Source organism: Schistocerca gregaria, chromosome 4 (genome assembly GCF_023897955.1).
Source record: "Schistocerca gregaria isolate iqSchGreg1 chromosome 4, iqSchGreg1.2, whole genome shotgun sequence".
Lineage (NCBI taxonomy): Eukaryota > Metazoa > Arthropoda > Insecta > Orthoptera > Acrididae > Schistocerca > Schistocerca gregaria.
In genome coordinates this window covers 13469915-13484651 of record NC_064923.1, presented here as the reverse complement: position 1 = coordinate 13484651, position 14737 = coordinate 13469915, and the positions used below count along the sequence as shown (strand labels likewise).

Sequence of the window (14737 nt, the reverse complement as noted above, 5' to 3'; positions counted from 1 at the left end):
AACAAAATTCCGTTCCTCCCCACGTGGGGCTCGAACCCACGACCCTGGGATTAAGAGCCTTATGGTCTACCGACTGAGCTAGCCGCGCTGCCTCGGTGAGTATATGCCGGTTAGCACGTCACACAGTACTCGTTTGGGTTGATTGGTCCCATACAGAACCTCCCCATGTTGCCTAATGTTTTCCTAACGTCACACTCGTCACGTAGTTCACTTTTATTTCATAATCATTTCTGAGAGGTAACAGAATTGCATGACAACCTGCAGAGCTAGTTTCGTCAAAATTAACACACATACTTGATGTGACTCATAAGCCGAACGAGTTACTTTCCGACGTTATTTTAGATGTGCAAGTGCCAGTCAAAAACACGCGGCGACGGCAATATGCAAACCAATTCGCTAGTTAACACCGGTCTTGTTGTGCGTGTTTCAAGCTCAAGAGCATCTCCAAGCAGAAAATGGTCAACAGCAACGTTCACACGGTTTCGTACTGCTCAAGTGCTGCACTAAAACGGTATGTTTCTTTTTCATATCTGGAAAAACACGACCGAGAGAGGAATCAAACACGCAATCTTCGGATACGAAGTCCGACGCCTTATCCATTAGGCCACACGGTCACTGACAAACAAGTGGAACTTATATACGACTCATCTCAAAACGCTCACACCACTGAGGAGTTGTGTTTTCGTTCTACACAGACGCTGCCCCTTGCTCTTTCCCACCCATTTGATACATTCAACCTGCTACGAGACCTACCAAATATAGACTGGGAAACTAAACCACACACTTTGTGCATTCGGAAATGTAAGGCAGGGCGTCCCTCGCCGCATTTGCTACGATGTCCATTTGCTACTTCTGCAGAAGTGGCGGCGGCGACGACGACGACGACGACGACGACAACCGCGGAAGGCTCTGAGATATGTGAGAAATACATCTATAAAATATATTTCAGACTGTCCCATCCCACCTTATGCTGTACCGCTTTGGCAAATGCTTTATCTGCGCCATTCGCCTTAATCACATCTGAGAGTAATTCTTAATAAAACGCCTCTCGCTAATTGTTAGTCATCCCAGATACTGTTTGCTATAAGGCCACGACGCGCAACTGATATCCAAAATTCGTCTGCCTCCTGTGAGGATCGAACTCACGACCCCTGGTTTACTAGACCAGTGCTCTGCCACTGAGCTAAAGAGGCACGGCCTAGCGGTACTTTTGCGTACTTCATCCTTACGGTCGTCTGGATCATCAGACTTCAGCTGACAACACTTCATATTACCGTCTAATATTTGCAGCTATGGCGACCCATTACTGCTTGCCTACACATCTGACACGTAAAGGAAGTGCTCTCCAAATAACACCACTTGCATTTCAGAACATGTCTTTCACACATGTCTACAAAATCACCTTCACCTTCAAATACAGTTTCGTAGCGACTGACGGAGACGTAGGCAAAGTTTAAAGTTGCTATTTCCATTACATCACGTTAATCAGAAAAACGGTAAGTTACATCTGCAGAGGAACAAAATTCCGTTTCTCCCCACGTGGGGCTCGAACCCACGACCCTGGGATTAAGAGCCTTATGTTCTACCGACTGAGCTAGCCGCGCTGCCTCGGTGAGTATATGCCGGTTAGCACGTCACACAGTACTCGTTTGGGTTGATTGGTCCCATACAGAACCTCCCCATGTTGCCTAATGTTTTCCTAACGTCACACTCGTCACGTAGTTCACTTTTATTTCATAATCATTTCTGAGAGGTAACAGAATTGCATGACAACCTGCAGAGCTAGTTTCGTCAAAATTAACACACATACTTGATGTGACTCATAAGCCGAACGAGTTACTTTCCGACGTTATTTTAGATGTGCAAGTGCCAGTCAAAAACACGCGGCGACGGCAATATGCAAACCAATTCGCTAGTTAACACCGGTCTTGTTGTGCGTGTTTCAAGCTCAAGAGCATCTCCAAGCAGAAAATGGTCAACAGCAACGTTCACACGGTTTCGTACTGCTCAAGTGCTGCACTAAAACGGTATGTTTCTTTTTCATATCTGGAAAAACACGACCGAGAGAGGAATCAAACACGCAATCTTCGGATACGAAGTCCGACGCCTTATCCATTAGGCCACACGGTCACTGACAAACAAGTGGAACTTATATACGACTCATCTCAAAACGCTCACACCACTGAGGAGTTGTGTTTTCTTTCTACACAGACGCTGCCCCTTGCTCTTTCCCACCCATTTGATACATTCAACCTGCTACGAGACCTACCAAATATAGACTGGGAAACTAAACCACACACTTTGTGCATTCGGAAATGTAAGGCAGGGCGTCCCTCGCCGCATTTGCTACGATGTCCATTTGCTACTTCTGCAGAAGTGGCGGCGGCGGCGACGACGACGACGACGACGACGACGACGACGACGACGACGACGACAACGACAACCGCGGAAGGCTCTGAGATATGTGAGAAATACATCTATAAAATATATTTCAGACTGTCCCATCCCACCTTATGCTGTACCGCTTTGGCAAATGCTTTATCTGCGCCATTCGCCTTAATCACATCTGAGAGTAATTCTTAATAAAAGGCCTCTCGCTAATTGTTAGTCATCCCAGATACTGTTTGCTATAAGGCCACAACGCGCAACTGATATCCAAAATTCGTCTGCCTTCTATGAGGATCGAACTCACGACCTCTGGTTTACTAGACCAGTGCTCTGCCACTGAGCTAAAGAGGCGCGGCCTAGCGGTACTTTTGCGTACTTCATCCTTACGGTCGTCTGGATCATCAGACTTCAGCTGACAACACTTCATATTACCGTCTAATATTTGCAGCTATGGCGACCCATTACTGCTTGCCTACACATCTGACACGTAAAGGAAGTGCTCTCCAAATAACACCACTTGCATTTCAGAACATGTCTTTCACACATGTCTACAAAATCACCTTCACCTTCAAATACAGTTTCGTAGCGACTGACGGAGACGTAGGCAAAGTTTAAAGTTGCTATTTCCATTACATCACGTTAATCAGAAAAACGGTAAGTTACATCTGCAGAGGAACAAAATTCCGTTCCTCCCCACGTGGGGCTCGAACCCACGACCCTGGGATTAAGAGCCTTATGTTCTACCGACTGAGCTAGCCGCGCTGCCTCGGTGAGTATATGCCGGTTAGCACGTCACACAGTACTCGTTTGGGTTGATTGGTCCCATACAGAACCTCCCCATGTTGCCTAATGTTTTCCTAACGTCACACTCGTCACGTAGTTCACTTTTATTTCATAATCATTTCTGAGAGGTAACAGAATTGCATGACAACCTGCAGAGCTAGTTTCGTCAAAATTAACACACATACTTGATGTGACTCATAAGCCGAACGAGTTACTTTCCGACGTTATTTTAGATGTGCAAGTGCCAGTCAAAAACACGCGGCGACGGCAATATGCAAACCAATTCGCTAGTTAACACCGGTCTTGTTGTGCGTGTTTCAAGCTCAAGAGCATCTCCAAGCAGAAAATGGTCAACAGCAACGTTCACACGGTTTCGTACTGCTCAAGTGCTGCACTAAAACGGTATGTTTCTTTTTCATATCTGGAAAAACACGACCGAGAGAGGAATCAAACACGCAATCTTCGGATACGAAGTCCGACGCCTTATCCATTAGGCCACACGGTCACTGACAAACAAGTGGAACTTATATACGACTCATCTCAAAACGCTCACACCACTGAGGAGTTGTGTTTTCGTTCTACACAGACGCTGCCCCTTGCTCTTTCCCACCCATTTGATACATTCAACCTGCTACGAGACCTACCAAATATAGACTGGGAAACTAAACCACACACTTTGTGCATTCGGAAATGTAAGGCAGGGCGTCCCTCGCCGCATTTGCTACGATGTCCATTTGCTACTTCTGCAGAAGTGGCGGCGGCGACGACGACGACGACGACGACGACGACAACCGCGGAAGGCTCTGAGATATGTGAGAAATACATCTATAAAATATATTTCAGACTGTCCCATCCCACCTTATGCTGTACCGCTTTGGCAAATGCTTTATCTGCGCCATTCGCCTTAATCACATCTGAGAGTAATTCTTAATAAAACGCCTCTCGCTAATTGTTAGTCATCCCAGATACTGTTTGCTATAAGGCCACGACGCGCAACTGATATCCAAAATTCGTCTGCCTCCTGTGAGGATCGAACTCACGACCCCTGGTTTACTAGACCAGTGCTCTGCCACTGAGCTAAAGAGGCGCGGCCTAGCGGTACTTTTGCGTACTTCATCCTTACGGTCGTCTGGATCATCAGACTTCAGCTGACAACACTTCATATTACCGTCTAATATTTGCAGCTATGGCGACCCATTACTGCTTGCCTACACATCTGACACGTAAAGGAAGTGCTCTCCAAATAACACCACTTGCATTTCAGAACATGTCTTTCACACATGTCTACAAAATCACCTTCACCTTCAAATACAGTTTCGTAGCGACTGACGGAGACGTAGGCAAAGTTTAAAGTTGCTATTTCCATTACATCACGTTAATCAGAAAAACGGTAAGTTACATCTGCAGAGGAACAAAATTCCGTTCCTCCCCACGTGGGGCTCGAACCCAAGACCCTGGGATTAAGAGCCTTATGTTCTACCGACTGAGCTAGCCGCGCTGCCTCGGTGAGTATATGCCGGTTAGCACGTCACACAGTACTCGTTTGGGTTGATTGGTCCCATACAGAACCTCCCCATGTTGCCTAATGTTTTCCTAACGTCACACTCGTCACGTAGTTCACTTTTATTTCATAATCATTTCTGAGAGGTAACAGAATTGCATGACAACCTGCAGAGCTAGTTTCGTCAAAATTAACACACATACTTGATGTGACTCATAAGCCGAACGAGTTACTTTCCGACGTTATTTTAGATGTGCAAGTGCCAGTCAAAAACACGCGGCGACGGCAATATGCAAACCAATTCGCTAGTTAACACCGGTCTTGTTGTGCGTGTTTCAAGCTCAAGAGCATCTCCAAGCAGAAAATGGTCAACAGCAACGTTCACACGGTTTCGTACTGCTCAAGTGCTGCACTAAAACGGTATGTTTCTTTTTCATATCTGGAAAAACACGACCGAGAGAGGAATCAAACACGCAATCTTCGGATACGAAGTCCGACGCCTTATCCATTAGACCACACGGTCACTGACAAACAAGTGGAACTTATATACGACTCATCTCAAAACGCTCACACCACTGAGGAGTTGTGTTTTCGTTCTACACAGACGCTGCCCCTTGCTCTTTCCCACCCATTTGATACATTCAACCTGCTACGAGACCTACCAAATATAGACTGGGAAACTAAACCACACACTTTGTGCATTCGGAAATGTAAGGCAGGGCGTCCCTCGCCGCATTTGCTACGATGTCCATTTGCTACTTCTGCAGAAGTGGCGGCGGCGACGACGACGACGACGACGACGACGACGACGACAACCGCGGAAGGCTCTGAGATATGTGAGAAATACATCTATAAAATATATTTCAGACTGTCCCATCCCACCTTATGCTGTACCGCTTTGGCAAATGCTTCATCTGCGCCATTCGCCTTAATCACATCTGAGAGTAATTCTTAATAAAACGCCTCTCGCTAATTGTTAGTCATCCCAGATACTGTTTGCTATAAGGCCACGACGCGCAACTGATATCCAAAATTCGTCTGCCTCCTGTGAGGATCGAACTCACGACCCCTGGTTTACTAGACCAGTGCTCTGCCACTGAGCTAAAGAGGCGCGGCCTATCGGTACTTTTGCGTACTTCATCCTTACGGTCGTCTGGATCATCAGACTTCAGCTGACAACACTTCATATTACCGTCTAATATTTGCAGCTATGGCGACCCATTACTGCTTGCCTACACATCTGACACGTAAAGGAAGTGCTCTCCAAATAACACCACTTGCATTTCAGAACATGTCTTTCACACATGTCTACAAAATCACCTTCACCTTCAAATACAGTTTCGTAGCCACTGACGGAGACGTAGGCAAAGTTTAAAGTTGCTATTTCCATTACATCACGTTAATCAGAAAAACGGTAAGTTACATCTGCAGAGGAACAAAATTCCGTTCCTCCCCACGTGGGGCTCGAACCCACGACCCTGGGATTAAGAGCCCTATGTTCTACCGACTGAGCTAGCCGCGCTGCCTCGGTGAGTATATGCCGGTTAGCACGTCACACAGTACTCGTTTGGGTTGATTGGTCCCATACAGAACCTCCCCATGTTGCCTAATGTTTTCCTAACGTCACACTCGTCACGTAGTTCACTTTTATTTCATAATCATTTCTGAGAGGTAACAGAATTGCATGACAACCTGCAGAGCTAGTTTCGTCAAAATTAACACACATACTTGATGTGACTCATAAGCCGAACGAGTTACTTTCCGACGTTATTTTAGATGTGCAAGTGCCAGTCAAAAACACGCGGCGACGGCAATATGCAAACCAATTCGCTAGTTAACACCGGTCTTGTTGTGCGTGTTTCAAGCTCAAGAGCATCTCCAAGCAGAAAATGGTCAACAGCAACGTTCACACGGTTTCGTACTGCTCAAGTGCTGCACTAAAACGGTATGTTTCTTTTTCATATCTGGAAAAACACGACCGAGAGAGAAATCAAACACGCAATCTTCGGATACGAAGTCCGACGCCTTATCCATTAGGCCACACGGTCACTGACAAACAAGTGGAACTTATATACGACTCATCTCAAAACGCTCACACCACTGAGGAGTTGTGTTTTCGTTCTACACAGACGCTGCCCCTTGCTCTTTCCCACCCATTTGATACATTCAACCTGCTACGAGACCTACCAAATATAGACTGGGAAACTAAACCACACACTTTGTGCATTCGGAAATGTAAGGCAGGGCGTCCCTCGCCGCATTTGCTACGATGTCCATTTGCTACTTCAGCAGAAGTGGCGGCGGCGACGACGGCGACGACGACGACGACGACGACGACGACGACGACGACGACAACGACAACCGCGGAAGGCTCTGAGATATGTGAGAAATACATCTATAAAATATATTTCAGACTGTCCCATCCCACCTTATGCTGTACCGCTTTGGCAAATGCTTTATCTGCGCCATTCGCCTTAATCACATCTGAGAGTAATTCTTAATAAAAGGCCTCTCGCTAATTGTTAGTCATCCCAGATACTGTTTGCTATAAGGCCACGACGCGCAACTGATATCCAAAATTCGTCTGCCTTCTGTGAGGAACGAACTCACGACCCCTGGTTTACTAGACCAGTGCTCTGCCACTGAGCTAAAGAGGCGCGGCCTAGCGGTACTTTTGCGTACTTCATCCTTACGGTCGTCTGGATCATCAGACTTCAGCTGACAACACTTCATATTACCGTCTAATATTTGCAGCTATGGCGACCCATTACTGCTTGCCTACCCATCTGACACGTAAACGAAGTGCTCTCCAAATAACACCACTTGCCTTTCAGAACATGTCTTTCACACATGTCTACAAAATCACCTTCACCTTCAAATACAGTTTCGTAGCGACTGACGGAGACGTAGGCAAAGTTTAAAGTTGCTATTTCCATTACATCACGTTAATCAGAAAAACGGTAAGTTACATCTGCAGAGGAACAAAATTCCGTTCCTCCCCACGTGGGGCTCGAACCCACGACCCTGGGATTAAGAGCCTTATGTTCTACCGACTGAGCTAGCCGCGCTGCCTCGGTGAGTATATGCCGGTTAGCACGTCACACAGTACTCGTTTGGGTTGATTGGTCCCATACAGAACCTCCCCATGTTGCCTAATGTTTTCCTAACGTCACACTCGTCACGTAGTTCACTTTTATTTCATAATCATTTCTGAGAGGTAACAGAATTGCATGACAACCTGCAGAGCTAGTTTCGTCAAAATTAACACACATACTTGTTGTGACTCATAAGCCGAACGAGTTACTTTCCGACGTTATTTTAGATGTGCAAGTGCCAGTCAAAAACACGCGGCGACGGCAATATGCAAACCAATTCGCTAGTTAACACCGGTCTTGTTGTGCGTGTTTCAAGCTCAAGAGCATCTCCAAGCAGAAAATGGTCAACAGCAACGTTCACACGGTTTCGTACTGCTCAAGTGCTGCACTAAAACGGTATGTTTCTTTTTCAGATCTGGAAAAACACGACCGAGAGAGGAATCAAACACGCAATCTTCGGATACGAAGTCCGACGCCTTATCCATTAGGCCACACGGTCACTGACAAACAAGTGGAACTTATATACGACTCATCTCAAAACGCTCACACCACTGAGGAGTTGTGTTTTCGTTCTACACAGACGCTGCCCCTTGCTCTTTCCCACCCATTTGATACATTCAACCTGCTACGAGACCTACCAAATATAGACTGGGAAACTAAACCACACACTTTGTGCATTCGGAAATGTAAGGCAGGGCGTCCCTCGCCGCATTTGCTACGATGTCCATTTGCTACTTCTGCAGAAGTGGCGGCGGCGACGACGACGACGACGACGACGACGACGACGACGACAACCGCGGAAGGCTCTGAGATATGTGAGAAATACATCTATAAAATATATTTCAGACTGTCCCATCCCACCTTATGCTGTACCGCTTTGGCAAATGCTTTATCTGCGCCATTCGCCTTAATCACATCTGAGAGTAATTCTTAATAAAACGCCTCTCGCTAATTGTTAGTCATCCCAGATACTGTTTGCTATAAGGCCACGACGCGCAACTGATATCCAAAATTCGTCTGCCTCCTGTGAGGATCGAACTCACGACCCCTGGTTTACTAGACCAGTGCTCTGCCACTGAGCTAAAGAGGCGCGGCCTAGCGGTACTTTTGCGTACTTCATCCTTACGGTCGTCTGGATCATCAGACTTCAGCTGACAACACTTCATATTACCGTCTAATATTTGCAGCTATGGCGACCCATTACTGCTTGCCTACACATCTGACACGTAAAGGAAGTGCTCTCCAAATAACACCACTTGCATTTCAGAACATGTCTTTCACACATGTCTACAAAATCACCTTCACCTTCAAATACAGTTTCGTAGCGACTGACGGAGACGTAGGCAAAGTTTAAAGTTGCTATTTCCATTACATCACGTTAATCAGAAAAACGTTAAGTTACATCTGCAGAGGAACAAAATTCCGTTCCTCCCCACGTGGGGCTCGAACCCAAGACCCTGGGATTAAGAGCCTTATGTTCTACCGACTGAGCTAGCCGCGCTGCCTCGGTGAGTATATGCCGGTTAGCACGTCACACAGTACTCGTTTGGGTTGATTGGTCCCATACAGAACCTCCCCATGTTGCCTAATGTTTTCCTAACGTCACACTCGTCACGTAGTTCACTTTTATTTCATAATCATTTCTGAGAGGTAACAGAATTGCATGACAACCTGCAGAGCTAGTTTCGTCAAAATTAACACACATACTTGATGTGACTCATAAGCCGAACGAGTTACTTTCCGACGTTATTTTAGATGTGCAAGTGCCAGTCAAAAACACGCGGCGACGGCAATATGCAAACCAATTCGCTAGTTAACACCGGTCTTGTTGTGCGTGTTTCAAGCTCAAGAGCATCTCCAAGCAGAAAATGGTCAACAGCAACGTTCACACGGTTTCGTACTGCTCAAGTGCTGCACTAAAACGGTATGTTTCTTTTTCATATCTGGAAAAACACGACCGAGAGAGGAATCAAACACGCAATCTTCGGATACGAAGTCCGACGCCTTATCCATTAGGCCACACGGTCACTGACAAACAAGTGGAACTTATATACGACTCATCTCAAAACGCTCACACCACTGAGGAGTTGTGTTTTCGTTCTACACAGACGCTGCCCCTTGCTCTTTCCCACCCATTTGATACATTCAACCTGCTACGAGACCTACCAAATATAGACTGGGAAACTAAACCACACACTTTGTGCATTCGGAAATGTAAGGCAGGGCGTCCCTCGCCGCATTTGCTACGATGTCCATTTGCTACTTCTGCAGAAGTGGCGGCGGCGACGACGACGACGACGACGACGACGACGACGACAACCGCGGAAGGCTCTGAGATATGTGAGAAATACATCTATAAAATATATTTCAGACTGTCCCATCCCACCTTATGCTGTACCGCTTTGGCAAATGCTTCATCTGCGCCATTCGCCTTAATCACATCTGAGAGTAATTCTTAATAAAACGCCTCTCGCTAATTGTTAGTCATCCCAGATACTGTTTGCTATAAGGCCACGACGCGCAACTGATATCCAAAATTCGTCTGCCTCCTGTGAGGATCGAACTCACGACCCCTGGTTTACTAGACCAGTGCTCTGCCACTGAGCTAAAGAGGCGCGGCCTAGCGGTACTTTTGCGTACTTCATCCTTACGGTCGTCTGGATCATCAGACTTCAGCTGACAACACTTCATATTACCGTCTAATATTTGCAGCTATGGCGACCCATTACTGCTTGCCTACACATCTGACACGTAAAGGAAGTGCTCTCCAAATAACACCACTTGCATTTCAGAACATGTCTTTCACACATGTCTACAAAATCACCTTCACCTTCAAATACAGTTTCGTAGCCACTGACGGAGACGTAGGCAAAGTTTAAAGTTGCTATTTCCATTACATCACGTTAATCAGAAAAACGGTAAGTTACATCTGCAGAGGAACAAAATTCCGTTCCTCCCCACGTGGGGCTCGAACCCACGACCCTGGGATTAAGAGCCTTATGTTCTACCGACTGAGCTAGCCGCGCTGCCTCGGTGAGTATATGCCGGTTAGCACGTCACACAGTACTCGTTTGGGTTGATTGGTCCCATACAGAACCTCCCCATGTTGCCTAATGTTTTCCTAACGTCACACTCGTCACGTAGTTCACTTTTATTTCATAATCATTTCTGAGAGGTAACAGAATTGCATGACAACCTGCAGAGCTAGTTTCGTCAAAATTAACACACATACTTGATGTGACTCATAAGCCGAACGAGTTACTTTCCGACGTTATTTTAGATGTGCAAGTGCCAGTCAAAAACACGCGGCGACGGCAATATGCAAACCAATTCGCTAGTTAACACCGGTCTTGTTGTGCGTGTTTCAAGCTCAAGAGCATCTCCAAGCAGAAAATGGTCAACAGCAACGTTCACACGGTTTCGTACTGCTCAAGTGCTGCACTAAAACGGTATGTTTCTTTTTCATATCTGGAAAAACACGACCGAGAGAGAAATCAAACACGCAATCTTCGGATACGAAGTCCGACGCCTTATCCATTAGGCCACACGGTCACTGACAAACAAGTGGAACTTATATACGACTCATCTCAAAACGCTCACACCACTGAGGAGTTGTGTTTTCGTTCTACACAGACGCTGCCCCTTGCTCTTTCCCACCCATTTGATACATTCAACCTGCTACGAGACCTACCAAATATAGACTGGGAAACTAAACCACACACTTTGTGCATTCGGAAATGTAAGGCAGGGCGTCACTCGCCGCATTTGCTACGATGTCCATTTGCTACTTCTGCAGAAGTGGCGGCGGCGACGACGGCGACGACGACGACGACGACGACGACGACGACGACAACCGCGGAAGGCTCTGAGATATGTGAGAAATACATCTATAAAATATATTTCAGACTGTCCCATCCCACCTTATGCTGTACCGCTTTGGCAAATGCTTTATCTGCGCCATTCGCCTTAATCACATCTGAGAGTAATTCTTAATAAAAGGCCTCTCGCTAATTGTTAGTCATCCCAGATACTGTTTGCTATAAGGCCACGACGCGCAACTGATATCCAAAATTCGTCTGCCTTCTGTGAGGATCGAACTCACGACCCCTGGTTTACTAGACCAGTGCTCTGCCACTGAGCTAAAGAGGCGCGGCCTAGCGGTACTTTTGCGTACTTCATCCTTACGGTCGTCTGGATCATCAGACTTCAGCTGACAACACTTCATATTACCGTCTAATATTTGCAGCTATGGCGACCCATTACTGCTTGCCTACACATCTGACACGTAAAGGAAGTGCTCTCCAAATAACACCACTTGCATTTCAGAACATGTCTTTCACACATGTCTACAAAATCACCTTCACCTTCAAATACAGTTTCGTAGCGACTGACGGAGACGTAGGCAAAGTTTAAAGTTGCTATTTCCATTACATCACGTTAATCAGAAAAACGGTAAGTTACATCTGCAGAGGAACAAAATTCCGTTCCTCCCCACGTGGGGCTCGAACCCACGACCCTGGGATTAAGAGCCTTATGTTCTACCGACTGAGCTAGCCGCGCTGCCTCGGTGAGTATATGCCGGTTAGCACGTCACACAGTACTCGTTTGGGTTGATTGGTCCCATACAGAACCTCCCCATGTTGCCTAATGTTTTCCTAACGTCACACTCGTCACGTAGTTCACTTTTATTTCATAATCATTTCTGAGAGGTAACAGAATTGCATGACAACCTGCAGAGCTAGTTTCGTCAAAATTAACACACATACTTGTTGTGACTCATAAGCCGAACGAGTTACTTTCCGACGTTATTTTAGATGTGCAAGTGCCAGTCAAAAACACGCGGCGACGGCAATATGCAAACCAATTCGCTAGTTAACACCGGTCTTGTTGTGCGTGTTTCAAGCTCAAGAGCATCTCCAAGCAGAAAATGGTCAACAGCAACGTTCACACGGTTTCGTACTGCTCAAGTGCTGCACTAAAACGGTATGTTTCTTTTTCAGATCTGGAAAAACACGACCGAGAGAGGAATCAAACACGCAATCTTCGGATACGAAGTCCGACGCCTTATCCATTAGGCCACACGGTCACTGACAAACAAGTGGAACTTATATACGACTCATCTCAAAACGCTCACACCACTGAGGAGTTGTGTTTTCGTTCTACACAGACGCTGCCCCTTGCTCTTTCCCACCCATTTGATACATTCAACCTGCTACGAGACCTACCAAATATAGACTGGGAAACTAAACCACACACTTTGTGCATTCGGAAATGTAAGGCAGGGCGTCCCTCGCCGCATTTGCTACGATGTCCATTTGCTACTTCTGCAGAAGTGGTGGCGGCGGCGACGACGACGACGACGACGACGACGACGACGACGACGACGACGACGACGACGACGACAACCGCAGAAGGCTCTGAGATATGTGAGAAATACATCTATAAAATATATTTCAGACTGTCCCATCCCACCTTATGCTGTACCGCTTTGGCAAATGCTTTATCTGCGCCATTCGCCTTAATCACATCTGAGAGTAATTCTTAATAAAACGCCTCTCGCTAATTGTTAGTCATCCCAGATACTGTTTGCTATAAGGCCACGACGCGCAACTGATATCCAAAATTCGTCTGCCTCCTGTGAGGATCGAACTCACGACCCCTGGTTTACTAGACCAGTGCTCTGCCACTGAGCTAAAGAGGCGCGGCCTAGCGGTACTTTTGCGTACTTCATCCTTACGGTCGTCTGGATCATCAGACTTCAGCTGACAACACTTCATATTACCGTCTAATATTTGCAGCTATGGCGACCCATTACTGCTTGCCTACACATCTGGTACGTAAAGGAAGTGCTCTCCAAATAACACCACTTGCATTTCAGAACATGTCTTTCACACATGTCTACAAAATCACCTTCACCTTCAAATACAGTTTCGTAGCGACTGACGGAGACGTAGGCAAAGTTTAAAGTTGCTATTTCCATTACATCACGTTAATCAGAAAAACGGTAAGTTACATCTGCAGAGGAACAAAATTCCGTTCCTCCCCACGTGGGGCTCGAACCCACGACCCTGGGATTAAGAGCCTTATGTTCTACCGACTGAGCTAGCCGCGCTGCCTCGGTGAGTATATGCCAGTTAGCACGTCACACAGTACTCGTTTGGGTTGATTGGTCCCATACAGAACCTCCCCATGTTGCCTAATGTTTTCCTAACGTCACACTCGTCACGTAGTTCACTTTTATTTCATAATCATTTCTGAGAGGTAACAGAATTGCATGACAACCTGCAGAGCTAGTTTCGTCAAAATTAACACACATACTTGATGTGACTCATAAGCCGAACGAGTTACTTTCCGACGTTATTTTAGATGTGCAAGTGCCAGTCAAAAACACGCGGCGACGGCAATATGCAAACCAATTCGCTAGTTAACACCGGTCTTGTTGTGCGTGTTTCAAGCTCAAGAGCATCTCCAAGCAGAAAATGGTCAACAGCAACGTTCACACGGTTTCGTACTGCTCAAGTGCTGCACTAAAACGGTATGTTTCTTTTTCAGATCTGGAAAAACACGACCGAGAGAGGAATCAAACACGCAATCTTCGGATACGAAGTCCGACGCCTTATCCATTAGGCCACACGGTCACTGACAAACAAGTGGAACTTATATATGACTCATCTCAAAACGCTCACACCACTGAGGAGTTGTGTTTTCGTTCTACACAGACGCTGCCCCTTGCTCTTTCCCACCCATTTGATACATTCAACCTGCTACGAGACCTACCAAATATAGACTGGGAAACTAAACCACACACTTTGTGCATTCGGAAATGTAAGGCAGGGCGTCCCTCGCCGCATTTGCTACGATGTCCATTTGCTACTTCTGCAGAAGTGGTGGCGGCGGCGGCGACGACGACGACGACGACAACCGCGGAAGGCTCTGAGATATGTGAGAAATACATCTATAAAATATATTT

The 14737-nt window shown here is 46.4% G+C and overlaps 9 non-coding genes across 9 annotated transcripts; all 9 read right to left on the bottom strand.

The window, feature by feature from the left end:
• Positions 1–1121: 1121 nt before the first annotated feature.
• Trnat-agu (transfer RNA threonine (anticodon AGU)) lies at positions 1122–1193 on the bottom strand. The gene has a single exon. It is a non-coding gene; the product is annotated as a tRNA-Thr (tRNA).
• A 1474-nt stretch (positions 1194–2667) lies between these two features.
• On the bottom strand, positions 2668–2739 carry Trnat-agu (transfer RNA threonine (anticodon AGU)). Its single transcript has one exon. It is a non-coding gene; the product is annotated as a tRNA-Thr (tRNA).
• A 1447-nt stretch (positions 2740–4186) lies between these two features.
• On the bottom strand, positions 4187–4258 carry Trnat-agu (transfer RNA threonine (anticodon AGU)). Its single transcript has one exon. It is a non-coding gene; the product is annotated as a tRNA-Thr (tRNA).
• A 1453-nt stretch (positions 4259–5711) lies between these two features.
• Positions 5712–5783, bottom strand: Trnat-agu (transfer RNA threonine (anticodon AGU)). Its single transcript has one exon. It is a non-coding gene; the product is annotated as a tRNA-Thr (tRNA).
• Positions 5784–7257: 1474 nt separating this feature from the next.
• On the bottom strand, positions 7258–7329 carry Trnat-agu (transfer RNA threonine (anticodon AGU)). The gene has a single exon. It is a non-coding gene; the product is annotated as a tRNA-Thr (tRNA).
• Positions 7330–8785: 1456 nt separating this feature from the next.
• Trnat-agu (transfer RNA threonine (anticodon AGU)) lies at positions 8786–8857 on the bottom strand. The gene has a single exon. It is a non-coding gene; the product is annotated as a tRNA-Thr (tRNA).
• A 1453-nt stretch (positions 8858–10310) lies between these two features.
• Positions 10311–10382, bottom strand: Trnat-agu (transfer RNA threonine (anticodon AGU)). The gene has a single exon. It is a non-coding gene; the product is annotated as a tRNA-Thr (tRNA).
• Positions 10383–11844: 1462 nt separating this feature from the next.
• On the bottom strand, positions 11845–11916 carry Trnat-agu (transfer RNA threonine (anticodon AGU)). Its single transcript has one exon. It is a non-coding gene; the product is annotated as a tRNA-Thr (tRNA).
• A 1480-nt stretch (positions 11917–13396) lies between these two features.
• Positions 13397–13468, bottom strand: Trnat-agu (transfer RNA threonine (anticodon AGU)). Its single transcript has one exon. It is a non-coding gene; the product is annotated as a tRNA-Thr (tRNA).
• Positions 13469–14737: the final 1269 nt, after the last annotated feature.